The 20,476-nt window shown below is 38.6% G+C and overlaps 1 protein-coding gene across 4 annotated transcripts in view; it reads left to right on the plus strand.

Moving 5' to 3' along the window:
* Positions 1-20,476, plus strand: part of PDE8B (phosphodiesterase 8B) — a 348,197-nt gene that overhangs the window by 194,776 nt on the left and 132,945 nt on the right. The gene's annotated exons all lie outside the window — the stretch shown is intronic.

A 20,476-nucleotide genomic window follows, 5' to 3' on the forward strand; every position in this document is an offset into this window, starting at 1 on the left:
GAGTGAACCTTGCCCTGGTAAAAACTAACTTGTTAGCACCTAGAAGCTTACCCTGCACTGGGAAGAATCGAAGCTGCAGAAAAGATGTACGCAAACCATCCGACATATAGAGAAAAGTGAGAAACCAACCAAGGAAGCCTGTGGTGAGGTTTATGAGCAAATGGAAAAGAAAATAACATTTTACAGATGCTTGGAAAAGGAAGTGCAAATCTAGGGGAAGGAAAAAAACAAAGGGAAGAGATTTAAGCTTGGGAAAATTTGATGAAAACGAATTTAGGAGCAGAGAGAGAGAGAACACGTGAAAATTACTAAACTAAACAAAAGACCCAACTATTTGTATAGAATATAAACAAGTGGAAAATTCCATTAGGTGTTCTGGGGACATGTACTTTGTACTCCAATTTTGATTAAAGGCAATGACAAAGGCGCAGATATCAGGGATTTATTCCCCAAAGCAACTTCCAGTGTTTTTCTCGGGATCAGCCCCGTTCTGGGTCCAGGATGCACTGACAGTGAATATGCCCCTGATAAGGGAATTTCCATCTTTCTAAACTGTGATTTGTTAAATTGTAAAATAGTTCAAATTTTCTTAAATGCATGTGTGAGTATAAACCCGCTTTTGTCAAATATTAACAGTATTCCCTATTTGTTTCAGAGAATTTTTTCAGGAACAAAAACTTACAAATAACATTTAAATCCTGTATTTATCTCTTTGCTCCCCTTCCTTTCCTACCAAAAAACCACTTATCCTGAGACTGATTATGATATAAATCTGTGTACTTTTACTTCATATATATATATTCATATACATATATATATATATATATATATATATATATATATTTTTTTTTTTTTTTTTTTCAAAATGTTTACTCTTGTTTTGAATGTTTTCGAACTTTGTTTGAAAGGAATCATCCTGTGTAGGTACCATTCTGAAATTTGTTTTCTTCATTTAACATCATTTTTCAGCACTACCCAAGCTGAAACTTCAAGTTCTAATTCATTCATTTTCATTGATGCATAGAATTATAAGAACAGGCCAAGTTTGTTTATCTATTACCCTAATCAGGAAGGTCTTCAAGGTTCATCCATGTTGTCACCTGTATCAGAACTTCATTTCTTCTTATGGCTGAATAATATTCCTTTGTATATATATCCCACATTTTATTTATCCATTCATTGTTTGCTGGACACTTGGGTTGCTTCCATCTTTTGGCAATTGGGAATAATGCAGCTATGAACATCAGTGTGAAAATCTGTGATAGAGTCCCTCCTATTCTTTTGGGTATATACCTAGGAGTGGGATTGCTGGGTCATATGGTAATTCTATACTTAACTTTCTCAGGAGCCACCAAATTATCTTTCATAGCGGCTACACAATTTTACATTCCCAGCAACAATGGACAAGTGTTCCTATTTCTCCAATGCTTTTTATTTTGCAGTTTAAAAATGGTAGCCATTCTTGTGTAGGGGGAATGGTATCTCACTGTGATTTTGATTTGCATTTCCCTAATGGCTAATGACATTGAGCATCTTTTCATGTGCTTATTGGCCATTTTCATATCTTTTTTGGAGAAATGTCTATTCGAGTTTTTTTGCCCATTTAAAAATTGAGTTGTTTGTCTTTTTGTTGTTGAGTTCTAGGATTTCTTTATATATTCTGGATATTAAACCCTTATTGGAAATACTGTTTCTAAATATTTTCTTCCATTATGTAGTCTTTCTTTTTTACTTTCACGATAAAGTCCCTTGCACAAAAGTTTCTAATTTTGATGGGGTCCCATTTATCTGTTTTTTCTTTTGTTACTCGTGGTTTTGGTGTAAAGTCTAAGGAACCATTGCCTAACACAAGGTCCTGCAGATGCTTCCCTATGTTTTCTTTTAGGAGTTTTATAATTTTGGTTCTTATGTTGTGATCTTTGATATACTTTAATTTTTGTATATGGTGTGAGGTAGGTGTCCAACATGATTCTTTTGTATATGGGCATCCAATTGTCCCAGCATCATTTATTGAAGAGTCAATTCTTACCCCACTGAGTGGAGTTGGCACCCTTCAAAAATCAATTGGCCATACATATGGTCAGTTTCTGAACTCTCAATTTGTTGGTTTATGTGTCTGTCCTTTTGCCAGTATACTGCTGTTTTGGTTGCTGTAGCTTTGTAATAAGTTTGAAAATAGGGAAGTGTGTGTCCTCCAACTTGGTTCTTCTTTTTCAAGATGGCTTTGGCTATTCAGGGTCCATTACCCTTCCATATAAATTTGATGATTGGCTTTTCCATCTCTGCAAAGAAGGCTATTGGAATTTTGATTGGGATTGCATTGAATCTGTTAATTGTTTTGGGTAGAGTTGACGTCTTAACAATATTTAGTCTTCTGATCCATGAACACGAAATGTTCTTCCATTTATTTAGGTCTTCTTTGATTTCTTTTAGTGGTGTTCTGTAGTTTTCTATGTACAAGTCATTGACATCCTTGGTTAGATTTATTCCTAGACATTTCATTCTTTTAATTGCTGCTGTAAATGAAATTATTTTTTGATATCATTTTCAGATTATTTATTACTAGTGTGTAGAAACACTACTGAATTTTGGGTGTTGATCTTGTATTGTACTACTTTGCTGAGTTCATTTATTAGCTCTAGGAGCTTTTTTGTGGATTTTTCAGAATTTTCTGAATATAGGATCATGCCATCTTCAAATAGTGAAAGTTTTACTACTTCTTTTCCAATTTGGATGCACTTTATTTTTTCTTGGGTAATTGCTCTGGCTAGAACTTCCAGTACAATGTTGAATAACACTGGTGACAGTTGGCATCTTTTACTTGTTCCTGATTTTAGAGGGAAAAGCTTTTAGTTTTTCAACATTGGGTGTGATGTTAGCTGTGGGTTTTTCATATATGCCCTTTCTCGTATTGAGGAAATTTCCTTCTATTTCTAGTTTTCTAAGTGCTTTTACCAGGAAGAGTTGTTGGATTTTGTCAGACTCCTTTTCTGCATCAATTGAAGTGACCATGTGGTTTTTTTCTCTACCTTCTATCAATATGGTGTATTACAGTACTTGACTGACTTGTGTTGAACCACCCTTGCATTCCTGGGATAAATCCCACTTGATCATGCTATATAATTCTTTTAATGTGCTGTTGGATTAGGTTTGCTGGTATTTTGTTAGGGTTTTTTGCAACTATATTCATAGGGGATATTGGTCTGCAATTTTCTTTTCTGGCTTTATCTGGCTTAAGTATTAAGGTGATGTTGACCTCACGGAATGAGTTAGTGTTCCCTCCTTTGATTTTTTGGAAGAATTTAAGCAAGATTGGTATTAATTCTTGGAATGTTTGGTAAGATTAAGCAGTGATGCTATATGATCCTGGGCTTTCCTTTGTTGTGAGACTTTTGATTACTGATCCAATCTCCTTATTTGTTACTGGTTGATGAGATCTTTTATATCTTCTATAGTGAGTGTAGGTTGTTTGCGTGTTTCTAGGAAGTTGTCCATTTCATCTATGTTAACTAATTTGTGGACGTACAGTTCTTCTCTTATGATCCTTTTTTTTTCTTGAGGTGTTAGTAATGTCCTTCTTTCATTTCTGATTTTCGGTACTTGCATCCTGTCTCCTTTTTCCTTGTCCATTCCGGTTACGGTTTGTAGATTTTATTGATATTTTCAAAAAAACCAACATTTGGTTTTCATTGATGTGTGCTATTTTTTTTTTTAATTCTTTGTTTCATTTATCACTGCAGCAAACTTTATTTCCTCCCTAATGCTTGCTTTGGGTTTAGTTTGCTCTTCTTTTTCTAGATATTCCAGGTGTGAGATTAAGTCTCTGGTCTGAGATCTTCTTTTTTAATGTAACTATTAAGAGCTATACATTTCCCAAAGCCGTTTTTGATGCATCCCATAAGTTTTGGTATGTTGTGCTTTTGTTTTCTTTTGCTTCAAGATATTTCCTAGTTTCCCTTATGATTTTGTCTTAGACCCATTGATTGTTTAAAGTGTCTTATTTAATTTTCACATATTGTGAACTTTCCAGTTCTTTCTCTGTTACTGATTTCTAGCTTTTTCCCGTTGTGCTTGGAGAAGATACATTGTATGATTTCAGCATTTCTAAATATATTAAGACTTGTTTTATGACCTACCATATGGTCTACCCTCGAGGATGACCACGTGCGCTATAGAAGAATGGGTATTCTGCTGCTGTTGGGCAAAATGTTATATACAGTTCTGGTAGGTCTGTCTGGTTGACAGTATCATTCAAATCTTCTGTTTCCTTGTTGATCTTCTGCATAGATGTTCTGTACATTATTGAAGGTGGTGTATTTAAATCTTCTATTATTCATGAAGAATCATCTGTTTCTCCTTTCAAAACTGTCAATATTGTCTTCAAATATATTGGGGCTCTGCCATTAGGAGCCTATATATTTATAATTGTTATATCTTCTTGTTGAATTTATCCCTTTTTCAATATATAGTGAACTTCTTTGTCCCTCATGACAGTTTTTGACTTCAAATCCATTTTATCTGACATTATTATAGCTACCTCAGTTATCTTTTGGTTACTACTTCATGATATATGCTTTTTTTCCCCATTCTTTCACTTTCAACCTTTCTCATTTCTTTGAATTTAAGATGAGTCTCTTTTAAACAGCATATAGTTAGGTCATCCTTTCCTATCCATTCTGACAAACTCTGCTTTTGATTGGAGAGTTTAATCTATTTACATTTAAAGTAACCACTGATAATGCAAGAATTTCTTCTGCTGTTTTGCTATTTGGTCTTTCTCAGTTGTATTAGTTAGGATTTTCTAGGGAAACATAATCAATGAGAGTTATCTATGAATATAAGATTTATAAAATTGACTCACGCAACTGTGGGTATGCACGAGTCCAAATTCTGTAGAGCAGTCAGCAAACTGTCAATTCCAATGAAGATATCCGATGAACTTCTCAGGAAACGAACCAGCGTCTTCAACGAACTCCTCAGGAAATGAACTGGGATCTTCAACGAGTGTGTTTGATGAACTCCTCAGGAAATGCTTCGCTGGGCAGCCAAAGAAGTGAAGGTCTTCTATCTGTCTCACTTAAAAAGTCTTCAACTGATTAATTGTATTAAAGCCAGCCAACTGCATTCTCTCATTGTGGAAGACATGCCCCTGGGTGAGTCATTAGTCACAGCTGCAGCCAATTGATGATTTAATAAACCAGCCTGTTGGTTTATTAAACAGCCACAAACGTCCTCACAGCAACTGTTAGGCCAGTGCTTGCTTGACCGGACAGCTGGGTACTATCACCTGGCCAAGTTGACACATGAACTGAACCATCAAATCAGTCTTCTACCTTTTGGTCCCTCAATTCATCCATTAATTCCTATTTTCACAACTATTTGATTTTTGTAGTGTAGCATTTTTAGTCCCTTTTCATTTCCTTCTTTATATATTTTTCAGGTATATTCTTTGTATGAGGCTTAAATTGAACATCCTAAGTCTACAACATTCATATTTGATTTGATACCAACTGAATTAAACAGTATACACATGTACTTTTCCTATATCCCTTTGTCACCCCACCTTTTCACTGTACTTGTTATAAATTATCTCTTATACATTGAATGACCCAAATCATAGATTTATCATTACTTTTGTGCATTTGTATTTTAGAACCTATAAAAGTTAAAAGTGGAGTTACATAGCAAAAACTACAGTATGGTATACTGGCATTTATAATTACCCATGTAGTTACCTTTACTGGAGGTCTTTATTATTGATGCCACTTTGATCCATAGTTGAGTGTCCTTTCCCTTCAGTCTGAAGAACTCCCTTTAGCATTGCTTGTAGGGCAGGTGTAGTGGTGATGAACTCCCTCAGATTTTGTTTACCTGGGAATATCTTAATGTCTCCCTCATTTTTGAAAGAAAGTCACTACAAAATTCTTGGTTGGCAGTTGTTTTCTCTCAGCACTTTAAATATTTCATCCCCTGCCTTATTGCCTCCATTGTTTCAGATGAGAAATATGGACTTAATCTTTTTGGGGCTCCCTTGTACCTAACACGTTACTTTTCTCTTATAGCTTTCCAAACTCTCTGCTTGTTCTTGGCATTTGGCAGTTTGCCTACTATGTGTCTAGACATGGTTCTCTTTGAGTTTATCCCATTTGTGGTTCAGTGAGTTTCTTGAAATTGTATATGCATGTCTTTTATTGAATTTGGGAAATTTTCTGTCATTATTTCTTTGAATATTCCTTCTTGCTTTCTTCTCTGTGGGACTCCTGTGATACTTATATTGGCGTGCTTGATGGTGTCCCAAGGGTTTCTTAGGCTCTGTTCACTTTTTTCATTCTTTTTCCTCTCTGCTCCACATCCTGACTCATTTCAATTGCCTTTTCTTTGAGTTCACTGATTCTTTCTTCTGCCAGCTCCAATCTGCTCTTGCAACCCTCTGCGGAATTTTTCATTGTAGTTATTCTGGCCTTCAACTCCAGTTTTTGTGCTTCGTTCCTTTTTAAAACTTCAGTCTGTTTATTGAGATTCTCAAATTGTTCATTCTTCATATTCCTGATATCTTTTAGTTCTGTCTCCATGTTTTTCTTTATCTCCTCAAGTATATTGAAGATCATTTTTAAAAAGGCTTTGTCTGGTGTACCCAAAGTCTGATCTTCATTGACGGTTTTTGGATTTTTATGTTGTTCCTTTTGATGGGCCATCATTTCCTGTTTTCTTGTTTGCCTTTGAATCTTCTGTTGCACACTGTGCAGTTTAGTATTTTATAGTGCTAACTCTAGGATTTAGTCCCTGACCTGTCTGTTCCTGACATCTGTATCCAGCTAGTGATGTGACAGAGATTTCCCTGAATGCCAGGAACTAACGAAAACAAACAAGCCAAAGCAAAAACACCTTTTATAGTCATTGCATATTGGCCCTGGTGTTGGCTGGTCCTCTCCTTTGGAGTTTAGCCTTCCTACTAAGAAAGTGAAGTACAGGGTCCTCTCCATCTTTCCTGAGCTTGCATCTTGTCATGGGCTTGTGCTCACATGTGGCCTTAGGAATACAAACGTCCCCCTTACTCCCTATGAAATGACTCCCCTTCCTCGCGGGTACTCTCTTGTTGTTAGTAGGTTATCCTTTGCCTCTGGCCACTTTGACATAATTATTTTTTACACTTCTTAGGCGTCCTCAAACTGTTTCTGCTTATGGGAAAAGTTCTAGGAGAGTGAGCCAGAGATGGGTTTCTGGTTCTGTCTTTCCAGCTGCCATGTGACAGATTGGTACCAACATACACACACCCCAGTATGTGCACAGGGGTTACTCTGCTTTCTCCAGAACAGAGCCAGGGTTCCACAATGGCAGTGTGCCCTGGCTCCACACCGTGCTGGGGAGGGGCCAGCAAGGGTGCCATTAGCTTTTCCTATAGCACTCGCCCAGTTACTGCAACTCTTTAACTGTTTTCTGGAGTTTTCAGGAAGATGGAGCTGCCAGTTTTGATGGTTGTTCAATGGTTCTGTCAAGGAACGGCACCTTGAAACATCTCAGGCCACCTCTTGGTCAATCGGGAGGCTATAACTGTATTTTCAGTATGCCTCTTGGAAGCATCACAGTTTTTTTTGTTTTTTTTTTTTGTTTTTTTTTTTTGTTGTTCTTTTTGCTTTTATTTATTTATTTATTTTTTCATTTTTATTGAGATTGTTCAGATACCATACAATTATCCAAAGATCCAAAGTGTACAATCACTTGCCCCTGGGTACCCTCATATAGCTGTGCATCCATCACACTTAATTTTTGTTCAATTTTTAGAAACTTTTCATTACTCCAGACAAGAAATAAAGTGAAAGATGAAAAAAGAAAAAAAGAAAAGGAAACTCTAATCCTCCCCTATCCCTAACCAACCCCCCTCAATTGTTGACTCGTCGTATTGATATAGTACATTTGTTACTGTTTATGAAAAGATGTTGAAAACTACTAACTGTAGTATATAGTTTGTGATAGGTATATAGTTCTTCCCTATATGCCCCTCTATTATTAACTTCTAATTGTATTGTCATACATTTGTTCTGGTTCGTGGAAGTGATTTCTAGTATTTGTACAGTTGATCATGGACATTGCCCACCATAGGATTCAGTTTTACACATTCCCATCTTTTGACCTCCAACTTTCCTTCTGGTGACATATATGACTCTGAGCTTCCCCTTTCCACCTCATTCACACACCATTCGGCGCTGTTAGTTATTCTCACATCTTGCTACCAACACCCCTGTTCATTTCCAAACATTTAAGTTCATCCTAATTGAACATTCTGCTCATACTAAGCAACCACTCCCCATTCTTAAGCCTCGTCCTATATCTTGGTACCTTATATTTCATGTCTATGAGTTTACATATTATAATTAGTTCCTATCAGTGAGACCCTGCAATAATTGTCCTAATGTGTCTGGCTTATTTCACTCAGTATATTGCCCTCGAGGTTTTGTCATCAACCCATTTTTTTTTAATATGGTTTTGTTCACTCACCATACATTCCATCCCAAGTAAATAATCGATGGTTTTCTGCATGGTCATACATTTATGTGTTCACCACCTTCACCACTATCTATATAAGAGCATCTACATTTCTTCCATAAGGCAGGAGGGAGAGTCAAAGAAGGTAGAGAGGCAAAAGAAAGAGGAAAAAAAAATGACAGCTAGGAAGCAGCAGAAGGAAAAATAACCTTAAATCAAAGTAGAATAAAGAATCAGACAATACCACCAATGTCAAGTGTCTAACATGCCTCCCCTATCCCCCCCTCTTATCTGCATTCACCTTGGTATATCACCTTTGTTACATTAAAGGAAGCATAATACAATGATTCCATTAGTTACAGTCTCTAGTTTATGCTGATTGCATCCCTCCCCCAATGCCTCCCCATTTTTAACACCTTGCAAGGTTGACATTTGCTTGCTCTCCCTCGTAAAAGAACATATTTGTACATTTTATCACAATTGTTGAATACTCTAGATTTCACCAAGTTACACAGTCCCAGTCTTTATCTTTCCTCCTTTCTTGTGGTGTCTCACATGCTCCCCACCTTCCTCTCTCAACCGTATTCATAGTTACCTTTGTTCAGTGTACTTACATTGTTGTGCTACCATCTCCCAAAATTGTGTTCCAAACCACGCACTCCTGTCTTCTATCACCCTGTAGTGCTCCCTTTAGTATTTCCTGTAGGGCAGGTATCTTGTTCACAAAGTCTCTCATTGTCTGTTTGTCAGAAAATATTTTGAGCTCTCCCTCATATTTGAAGGACAGCTTTGCTGGATATAGGATTCTTGGTTGGCGGTTTTTCTCTTTCCGTATCTTAAATATATCACACCACTTCCTTCTTGCCTCCATGGTTTCTGCTGAGAGATCTGCACATAGTCTTATTAAGCTTCCTTTGTATGTAATGGATCGCTTTTCTCTTGCTGCTTTCAGGATTCTCTCTTTGTCTTTGACATTTGATAATCTGATTATTAAGTGTCTTGGCGTAGGCTTATTCATATCTCTTCTCTTTGGAGTATGCTGCGCTTCTTGGATCTGTAATTTTATGTGTTTCGTAAGAGATGGGAAATTTTCATTAATTATCTCCTCTATTATTGCTTCTGCCCCCTTTCCTTCTCTTCTCCTTCTGGGACACCAATGATACGTACATTATTGTACTTTGTTTCATCCTTGAGTTCCCGGAGATGTTGCTCATATTTTTTCATTCTTTTTTCCATCTGCTCCTTTGCATGTAGGCTTTCAGGTGTTTTGTTCTCCAGTTCCTGAGTGTTTTCTTCTGCCTCTTGAGATCTGCTGTTGTATGTTTCCATTGTGTCTTTCATCTCTTGTGTTGTGCCTTTCATTTCCATAGATTCTACTAGTTGTTTTTTTGAACTTTTGATTTCTGCCGTGTACATGCCCAGTGCTTCCTTTACAGCCTCTATCTCTTTTGCAATATCTTCTCTAAACTTTTTGATTTGATTTAGCATTAGTTGTTTAAATTCCTGTATCTCAGCTGAAGTGTACGTTTGTTCCTTTGACTGGGCCATAACTTTGTTTTTCTTAGTGTAGGTTGTAATTTTCTGTTGTCTAGGCATGGTTTCCTTGGTTATCCAAATCAGGTTTTCCCAGACCAGAACAGGCTCAGGTCCCAGAGGGAAGAAATATTCAGTATCTGGTTTCCCTGCAGGTGTGTCTTAGAAAATTGCTCCACCCTTTGATGCCTCGGGTCACTGTGCTTTTCTGCCCAGTAGGTGACACCTGTTAGCGTATAATTCTTGACTGGTGTGAGGAGGTATGGCCGTGTTCCCCCAGGCTCTGGGGTCTGGTTCTGAATGGAAAGGGCCCCACGCCTTTCCTCCTAGAGAAGACAGACCCCCCAGGTGGAGGTCATTAGCATTTCAATGGTCTCACTCTCTGCTTGTGCTGTCTTACCCTTCCCAGAGTCACAGCCCTGGAAACTGAAAATGACTGGGGCTTTCTCCACTGAGCCAAAAAAGAAACAGATAGTCCCCTTCAGACCCAGTCCAAGGCGACCCTCCGTCTCTCCCAGGTCAGTCGTCACCCAGAGCCTCTGTTTTTTGGGGATGCGTACCTGTAGTGAGCAGTTCACACTCGCTACTTAAAACCCCAGTTGGAGCTCAGCTGAGCTGTATTCGCTTGCTGGGAGAGAGCTTCTCTCTGGCACCACGAGGCTTTGCAGCTCGGGCTATGGGGGAGGGATCTCACGACTTGGTTCTGCAGGTTTTACTTACAGATTTTATGCTGTGTTCTCGGGCATTCCTCCGAATTCAGGTTGGTGTATGATGAGTGTATGGTCTCGTTTGTCCCCCTGCAGTTATTCTGGATTATTTACTAGTTGTTTCTGGTTTTTTGTAGTTGTTCCAGGGGGACTACTTAGCTTCCACTCCTCTCTATGCCGCCGTCTTGCCCAAGTCTTCAGCATCACAGTTTTATTTGTTTAAAACTTATTCTGATACTCGTCTTTTTATAGGTGAGTTCAGTCTGGTTACATTGAGTGTAATAACCCAACACAAAAGATTTTATTTTGTGTTTTCTATTTATTACTTTTTCTTTTTCCAAATTGTTAATGTTTTCTGAATTACCTTTTATTTTTTTCAGATATTTTGGACGCTATAGGTTGACCTTCTGTTCTTACAGTGATTACTCTTATTATTTTTTAATGTGCATGCTTAGCAGTCAGTTTTTACAACAAAGTCTAAAGTTACCATGTATTTCTGTTCTGTCAACTGTGAGAAAGTCCTTTTCAGAATTTACACATCCCTTAACAGCCCCAAGCCCCATACCTCAACAATAATTTTCTATGATTTTGAATTTATTGTATTTGATATACAAAACATACCAAATATGTAATGTGCTTATAACTTATGAAGCATAATAATAAAATGAACACTGTGAAGCCCACCTAGCGTAAGAGCTAGAAAGTCACTAGTACTGCTGCCTGCCCCCCTGCTTCTCCTCTGGAGGGAACCGCCATCCTGAATTTTGTTTTAACCCACTCTGTGTTTCTTTGTAGCTTAAACCCATATGTATGTGTCTCACTGTGAGCTCAGCCCAGCCTCTCAGATGTTCTTTTCCGTTGCCTCTACCTGGGACCTTGGTCCAGAGCCAGGTCTTTTGTGGTGGTTCAGGAGTTGTGTCCCAGGTGACAGCGGGGATGATACTTTACATTTCTGACCTGTTTCTGTCTCTCAGAGATAATTTGTTTTGTTTGTGAGCCTGGCGATATCTTTTTGGATTTCACTCCTATATTTTAGCTTTCACTCCTATGTATTTGCAGCCATCTTGACTGGAACTTTCCAGGACTCTTGAGTGGCTAGTCAGTCCTCAAAGCCAGATGAAACCACATCACTGTCACATGCCTGTTGATTGAGTTTGTTGTATTAGAATTCTTCGAAAATAATTATGGTGTTTTTCATTGGTCCCCATGTGTTGGTCTGTGAACTGGCTGCACTGGAATCACTTGAAGCTCTGTGGAAAAGTTCAGATTCTGGGCACTACTCCAAAGATTCAGATTCAGTAGGTGTGGGATCTGGCCCAGAAATCTGTTTTTAGCAAGTATCCCAGATGGTTTGGATGAATTTTCAACCCTGGGGGCCACTGATCAGTGACACCCACCCTGCGATCCATGGGACAGGAACATTGGCATCACATGGGAGCTTCTTAGAAGTGCAGATATTCGGACCTACCCCAGACCTGTGCAGTCAGAACTGGGGTTTTAACAAGATCCCCAGGTGAACAGCATGCCTAGTAAAAGCACTGGTCTAAACAGCCAGCCTCAGTTAACCAAAATCATGGATTGATTCCACAGGCACCCTGGGTAAACAGAAGAGTGTTTTGCTCCTATTCAACCTGCCTTTCAGGAAAACCACATATCAGTAAGAGTAACCATCTGCCCGGGACATCTATTCCAAATGAGATCAAACAATTGAGAAATCATCATGATGCGCATACTTGAGGCAGTTGAATGCTGAATGAATGAGCAGAGGCCCATGATATATAAGAAGTTATTTGGTCAAAAACATATAGCAAGAACATGTCTTGGTCTGTATACAGCTATAGAGCTCAATTCTTCACTCAGAAGCATCTTTTCAGGAGCACATGTTTTTAAAATCTTTGGCCTGGGAATGTTCTTAAGTAGACTAGAAAACACAGGACATGGGCCTCACACGACTTTGGCCCCAAACAGCAGCAGATGCCCATAGCCATGAGTCCCTCTCTGAGTGAGGAACAACATATTTAAAAGGCAACAAGCCAAATTTAGAAACAAGGATGCCTTTACTACTTTCCTCATTCAAAGTTAGAATTTCTCTCTTTGGTTCAGTCAATAAGACTCTACCAAGTACCTACGATGTTCAAAGCTCCATGTTAGATGCTGCAGGGAACAGAGAGATGGCACAGTGTTCCCTGACCATGCAGGGAGTTCTGGGTGTTATTGTTTATGACATTCTGACTTTAGGGGGCACTGTTATCTGGCCAAGTGTTTTTGTGCTTCTGCTACTTACGTTATAACTGCTTTAGCAAAATCAAACCATGTTGTGCTGGTTTGAATCTGTTAAGTACCCCATAAAAGATCTTGTGATTAGGTTGTTTCTATGGAGATGTGACCTACCCAATTGTGGGTGGGACCTTTTGATTAGATTATTTCTATGGAGATGTGACCCTGCCCATTCAAGGTGGGTCTTAATTAGTTTACTGGAGTCCTTAAGAGAGCTCAGAGCCAACACACACCCAAACACTTAGAGAGAAAATGCCCAGAGACATTTTGGAGACAGCCGCTGAAACCAGAACCAGGAGAGAAGGTAAGAGATGAAATCCAGTTTGCCCCAGAGAAGCTAAGAGAGGACCCCCAGATCTTAGAGAGAAATGCCCTGGGGGAAACAAGCAAGGACACACAGGAGCTGAGAGAGAGAAGCTAAGAGAGACAGAAGCCCAGAGATATTTTGGAGAAATCAACAGAACCTAGAAGGTAACCCTGGGAGAGATCAACAGACTCCAGCCATGTGTTTTCCCACATGACAGAGGAACCCCAAATGCCATCATCCTTTCTTCAGAGAAGGTTATCATTCTATTGATGCCTTGATTTGGACATTTTCATGGCCTTAGAAATGTAAATTTGCGAACTAATAAACCTCCGTTGTAAAAGCCAATCCATTTCTGGTATTTTGCATTTCAGCAGCTTTAGCAAACTGAAACATATGTCCTAGTGCCTTCATTTTTGTTTTATTTCACTTTTCTTGGAGAAAATATCTGTTCTGTTACTTCACTGGAATGCTGAAAATGTTAATTAGTTACATCAGCCAGAGTCCTTAGGGTTCCAGAAGAAATTGCTTGATAAGAATATCTGAGGATGTGGTTGCCTTTGAGGGTGCGTCTCTGTGTTCATCAGGAGAAATTTGCTCCCATGTCAGGATGTCTGAAGTGGCACCCCACTCATCTCATGCTGAACTGGCAGGAGTGATATCAGGATTGGAACGGATGGGTAGAGCTGCAGGCAAGTGCAGCGTGGTGTTATAGGGTGAGTGTCTATGACTCACTGCAAAAGGCATATTTTCCAATCTTGGTGAGAAACTAATATTAAGGGAGATACTATGAGGCAGCAGATTCATATCAATACACTATCATCTGAAAATCAAATGGCCTTTTCTTTGTCAGTGCCTGGAGCAGTTACTTCCCCAGAGTGTAGAATTGATGTATTTCTGCTTAGAGAGAGCCATTCCTACTCCCCTAGCTGGGCTTTCCATCTGGACTTGGAAACCGCTTCACAGTTGTAGCCTAAGCTTTTTTCTTAGCTTAGGAAGGGAAGGCAGCACCTCCCTTCAAAACCTTTTCTTCCCAGTTGTATGGACCTGGATTTTTCTAAAACCATTATATTTTGGGGATTTTGATACATTGGAGATCACATGGCAAGTATTCTGAAAATTTGGTGTCTAATAATAGATATTGATAATCCGTTTGGAGATGTGTAGACACACCCTTCTTTAGAAAGAACACTAATATCAACAAACACTGTATTGTCTTATTCAACTTAAGGAAAATTAAATTAGCTTTGTTTTCATCTTTTTTTCATAATTAGCTTTTACCAGAGAAAATACAGTTTCATTCTAATTTAGTTATCAAAGCAGGTTATTGCTAACATCACAAAGATATTTTTCAGTAATTTCTTAATGAAATTGGTAAAAGGAATGGTTTCAAGGGTTTACAGCAAAGCAAGATGAACTGGAGCTGTGGGAAGATCCCTGAAGAAAGAGTTGAGAGGTGTGGGCTCCTGCATTGCTTTGGGGAAATTTCACAGTCCTCATCTGTAAAGTGGTGGTTGGTTGAGTCATGCAGGGGTCCCTTCCTGCTCTGAAAACTCCTGAGAGTCAGGACCTCTGTTTCTGTCATTGCTACTGATAACCCCAAGCCTGCAGCCTTTCACACTAGTCCTCTCTGCTTCATTCCCTTGGCTCTGCCCCTGGGTCAGCTCTTATTTCCTCACCCTAGCTCAGGGTGAAAGCCAAATTAAACTTTGACATTCCAAGAAGGTTTAGCTGGAATTCTCCCTGGAGAGAGAGGGATGCTGTGCATGGCAGTTTGAGGTCTTTGTGGTTACACTTGAAAAGCAATACAGGCAGCCCTTGCTTTGCATGGTTTCAATAGACCCCCAAAACCACAATTTAAATTTCAGTTATCACTGCATATCAACTGTAATTGCATAAAGTACAAACTTGGCTGCTAACCCTTCCTCATATTCAGGATCATGGTCATGCCCCTTTTTTTTCAAAGTCTCAGTGATTAGTCATTGTATATCTGTTAGTCAGTTCACATACAGACAGCAAAGCATGTAGCTGTGTCACCTCCTTGTCCCACAAGACATTTTACGAACATGGATGATTGAAAGAGGAATGTGGCCAAAAGGGACAAAAGCATTGCAAAGAAGTGAAAAGTGATAATGCTGAAAGAGAAATGTGAATCGAATGTAAATGGAATTGTGGGAGGAATAGCTGACTGTGGGAATATGACACCACCACCTCTGAAAGAGTCTAAATTTCTAGCCAGAGGAAATTAGCCAAGGGAGAACTTATCAACAGAAATGAGGAAAGTGTGCCAAAAAGAATGAAGGTCCCAGGGGAAGTGACTCAAGCAAAAATCTTCACATTAATTAAAGGAATTCATGGGGATATTTCATGACATTGAAAGCACAGAGGATAAAATGTTGGAAGCTGATCCAAACTGAGGAGTATGACAGTTCACCAAGACATAGAAGAGGTGCTCACTCTGTATGGTAGTTTATATGACTGGAAGACGAAGGCAAACACTGTTCAAACTACTCTTGAAAAGGTTTTTAATTTTAGTAATTTATAATATGGGATTTATTTTACATGAATTGGAGCAATGTCTTGCACTTTTCTATATGCTGTTGCTTTATATTTTTGAAATGAATGTTTGACAGCAGAAGTCCCTATTGAACTTTTATTTTTTTCTTTACTGGAAAAGTTGTGGGTTTACACAAGAATCATGTATCATGCATAAAATATAGGATACCTGTACCCTCCCATTATTAACAACTTGAATTGGTATGGGACATTTGTTAAACTGATAGCACATTTTTATAATTATACTGTTAACTATTGTCTGTGGTTTAACTTAGGGTTCACTGTGTAGTGTAGAACCATGGGTTTAAAAAATTTTTTTATTCTGTTACCATATATACAATCTAACATTTCCCCTTTAAATCACATTTAGATACATAGTTCAGTGCTGTTAATTAGGTTCACAATGTTGTGCCACTATCACCACCATCCGTTACCAAAAATTCCCTTCATTCCAGATAGGAACCCTGAAAATTTTAAGCCTTAACTTCCCATTCCCTATCCCTACCCCATCCCCTGGTAACCTAGATTCTAGATTCTGACTCTATGAGTTTGCTTATTCTAATTGTTTCAAATCGGTGAGATCATGCAATATCTGTCCTTTTGTGTCTGACTTATTTCACTCAACATGATGTCATCAGGGTTCTTCCATGTTGTCACATGTATCAGGGCTTCACTCCTTTTTTACAGCTGAATAATATTCCATAGTATGTTTATACCACATTTTATTTAGTCATTCATCAGCTGATGGACACATTTTTGAAAAAGAAAAAAACATTTTAATTCTCAATGTTTATAGTATTTTAAACTATAGTGTACTAAATAAATGTTAGTTTTGTATTTTCCGTTTCTCCATCCATTTCTAATCAACAATAGAAGAGTTTTTAATGTTTTGACAAATTTTTAAAGGTCATGGAATGATCATATTTTTTCCCATTAAGATCTTTTTGCATGGTATAGCTTGCATGGTTATTTTTATGCACAGTGAGGACTGCCTAGAGTTGTGTTCTTACCCTGAACAGAATGTAAGTTGGTAAGGTTTGCTGCAGAAAGGAGATGTTCCCTTATTGAACAGACTTCACCCCAGATCAGATCTTTATGTTCTAATCTTTTGCTGTGTTTACAATGGTACAGTGAGGTTGATGCAACAAAGCTGCTTCCTTCTGCTCATCTCCTGTGCTTGGATTCTTGTCTTGGATGTCCTGCCTATGCTATGCCTATCTGTGTTTACCACTGATTAGTGCATTTTCTAAATTATCTGCTTGCTGGACTCTTTCCCCTGCTGGGGTACTAAGGGCAGACATTTGACTATGACTGGTTCTGTCATTTTTAAAAAATCCCAGTTCTTAACTCAATATCATGCATAATAGATCATCAATATCCTTTGAATGAATATTCTTCATATTATTTAGAGCAAGCAGAATGGTCAATTTGCTTTTACTCTTTACCAATCAAGTTCAATTGTTTGCCTTTAATGATGAATTTATGTGTATTTTGCAAAAATATTATGGGATCCTTCTCAGTGAATATCGTTAAGTATTTTTACATGGCCATGTCTAACAAAAATACTATAATGTTTCTATAATTGTTAATACACAGAATCACTTCAGTTAAAGCTGAAGAGGGACCGTGTTGTGAAGATTTTTTTAGTTGCAGTTAACAGCTGCTTCTGTAAAAAATAAATGAATGAAAAAGAAATATACTAGAAAGACAGTGAATTTTTTTTTGTAAAATCCAAGGAATTGTTGAAAAGTCCTGGCAATGGGCCATCTCGGAGTGCCTTGTCTGCAAGAGTTTAAGGCTGTTTCTTCAATATCTCTTTTAGTGGCCTTCAGGTCCCAATTCCCAGCCTCTGTGTCACTCTGCTCAAATTCCGAATTCCTGGAAACAGAATGTCATTGGCCCCACTGTGGCCTGGGAGATGATGACAAAGAATCCAAGCCTGATAATTTGGGTCCACCACAATGACTTAAAGTATTTCCCAAATCCCAAAGAAGGGAAAAGTATTCTGAACTGAACAGACATTAAAAAAAAAAAAAAAGTGATTGATACAGTACTTTATTCTCAAATATTTTCATTTTTTTCCCATAGATTTTTCATTTTGCTGAAGAGTTGAATTATTGAAAAGTTATCTTTCTAAATTAAATTTTTATAAATGGAAAGATTTTTAAATACTAACCAAAGAAATTCTCTAGTGAGTGCTTATGTTGCACTATCTTCATTCAGTTTTGTAAGTTTCCATGTGAAATGCAACTTGACTTCCTGTCCTGTCCTCTCACCCTCCCTTAGTCCTCCCTAGTCTCCCTGGCTTCCTTGTGGGTTTTTGAACACATCAAGCACCTACCCTGCCAGCTGTTCCCTCTGCCTGGAATGCTTTTCCTTCAGAGATTCACTTGACTTGCTTTCCTATTTCTTTCAGGCATTTGTTCAAATGTCACCTTCTCAGTGAGGTCCACCCTAACCCACCCTACTTAGTACTACAGCCTCTACCCCACTCCTGATTCCCCTAACCCTGCTCTACTGTTGCTTTTTTTATATAGCACTTATCTCTCGTTGACATTCCATATAATTTGCTTACTTCTTATACCTATTGTCTATTGTCTGTCTCTCCACCACTACAAGGCAGGTTCCATCAGAGTAGGGATCTTTATAAACCATTAAAACAGTGTCTGGCACATAGTAAGTACTCAGAAAATATTTGTTGAGTAAATGAACTTTATCATGATATTTTTTCCCAAAGTGGGAGATTCCAGTCTTTTAAGGACACTTAAGACAAATGACATTAACAATATTGAATATCTCTAACAGTGCCCAATAGAAGACTAGAGTTGTGTTCTTATTGGATTATCAAATATTGAGGCTTAATGGTATCAAGGAACTATGGATTGTTGAAATTCTTGTTTAGAAATCAGTAGTTTAGTCAGCCAAATGAAAGGTGGGTTCTGTCCACTTTTCTGACGTCTAGATGCTGCATATTGAGTTTCTTACATTAATAATGCAGCTGCACCAAGTAAAAGGCCATGGACTTTATGCATAAACCGATTTCTCCTGCCTGATTTTTTTCACTGTGGCTCCCTTGTTAATAGTTTGGTTTCACTACCAAAATGTGCCTTCCACATCTCTTGGGAGAGCCACCTCCTGTGTCTTCCTAGAAGGAGCTCAGTGGCTGCAGGTTTTTAGGAACATCCTGGACAGGTCCTAATAAGTGAGCCCTGAATAAGTATGACTGCCTGGTGGTGTGATTTCAAGGCATATCCTAAGGAGGAAAATGTTGAAAGCATACTGAAAAATATATTATTTCTTCCCTGGAAATACGGCATTTGAGATTATGGAGAATGACACACAAAGCTTGGGATGCCTCACCTCTCTGGGAAAGACTGCCTTTTGATTGTGTTTATTGCCATGAAACAGAAATGTCAGGACACTGAGAGACAGACCAGTGCCCAAAGGGTCTCGCTCTTCCTGTGCTCCCTGTTGGTGCAGTGCCAGGTTGTGCTCAGACACAACCTGCTCCTGCTCTGTGCCTGAAAGTAGGGCACTTCAGTTGTTCAGTCACTTTGTCTGAGGGCCACGTACAGAGCCAGTTTTCTCATGACCTGCAGTTGAGCCTCTGAGAGCACAATGAGGGCATCCTTCAAAGGGGAAAGGAAGTGTGCTGACCCTTTTAGGCCCCAGTGGTACCGTGGTGGCAGGCCCTATAAAGAGTCTTTTCCCAAGGATCTCCCATGCTCCTATTGTAGGAAATAAAATGTATTCCAGCAATTTTTAATGATTTAGCACATTTGAGCTATGGAATTTTACCCCCTACCTCAAATCCTTCACATCCCTGAAGATTGAGTTTATTGAGGACTTGCAGTGATTAAAGGTACTTGCTTCTGATGGACAAGATAGAGATGGTTTTTCCATTAGGGTCATTTCCTTGAAGTATGTAGGACTCACCTTAGTGAGGACTTCATTGTGGAGGGGTGAGGAAGGCATTGGTAGCCTGGTGTGATAGGGAAAACAGATGTGGCAATTGAAGTTGAGACTCATCTTTGGAGATTAGGCACCTTAAATAAGGATAAGTTCTTGTTTTAGAGAAACACTTACAAAGGAGAACTCAAAGGACAAGTGAAGGGAAATTATAAACCTTGGTAGAAAGTCCCTGTGAAGATGGGATTTGGGGAGATTATTGAATGAAAAGGAGTGATTTTTTTGAGGTTATTTGGAGGGCTATTCTGTTGGGATTTTTCTAAAGTGAGTGAACCTATCCATGGTATTCCAACGGATTTTGAAGACAGAGTGTATGGCTCTGAATTTCTAGAGTTAAGATATAGGATCACATGTGTTTACCACTGTTTTAGTTTCCATGACTGCTCAAGTAAATACTAAGAAATAGGTCAGGTTTAAACAATGGGAATTTTATTTGTTCACAGTTTTGAGGCTAAAAGAAAGTCCAAATCAAGGCATCATCCTGGCAATGCGTTCTCCCCACAGACTGGCATTCTGGGGCTGGCTGCAAGCGATCCGTGGTCCTTAGGTTGTCACATGGCAAGGCACATGGCGGTGTTCCTGAGTCTCTCATTCTCTTCTGGGTTCTGTTGATTTCAGCTTCTGGCCACTTCCTCTGTTGCTTTTT

The sequence above is a fragment of the Choloepus didactylus genome, chromosome 13 (genome assembly GCF_015220235.1).
Source record: "Choloepus didactylus isolate mChoDid1 chromosome 13, mChoDid1.pri, whole genome shotgun sequence".
In the NCBI taxonomy this organism is placed as follows: Eukaryota; Metazoa; Chordata; class Mammalia; order Pilosa; family Megalonychidae; genus Choloepus; species Choloepus didactylus.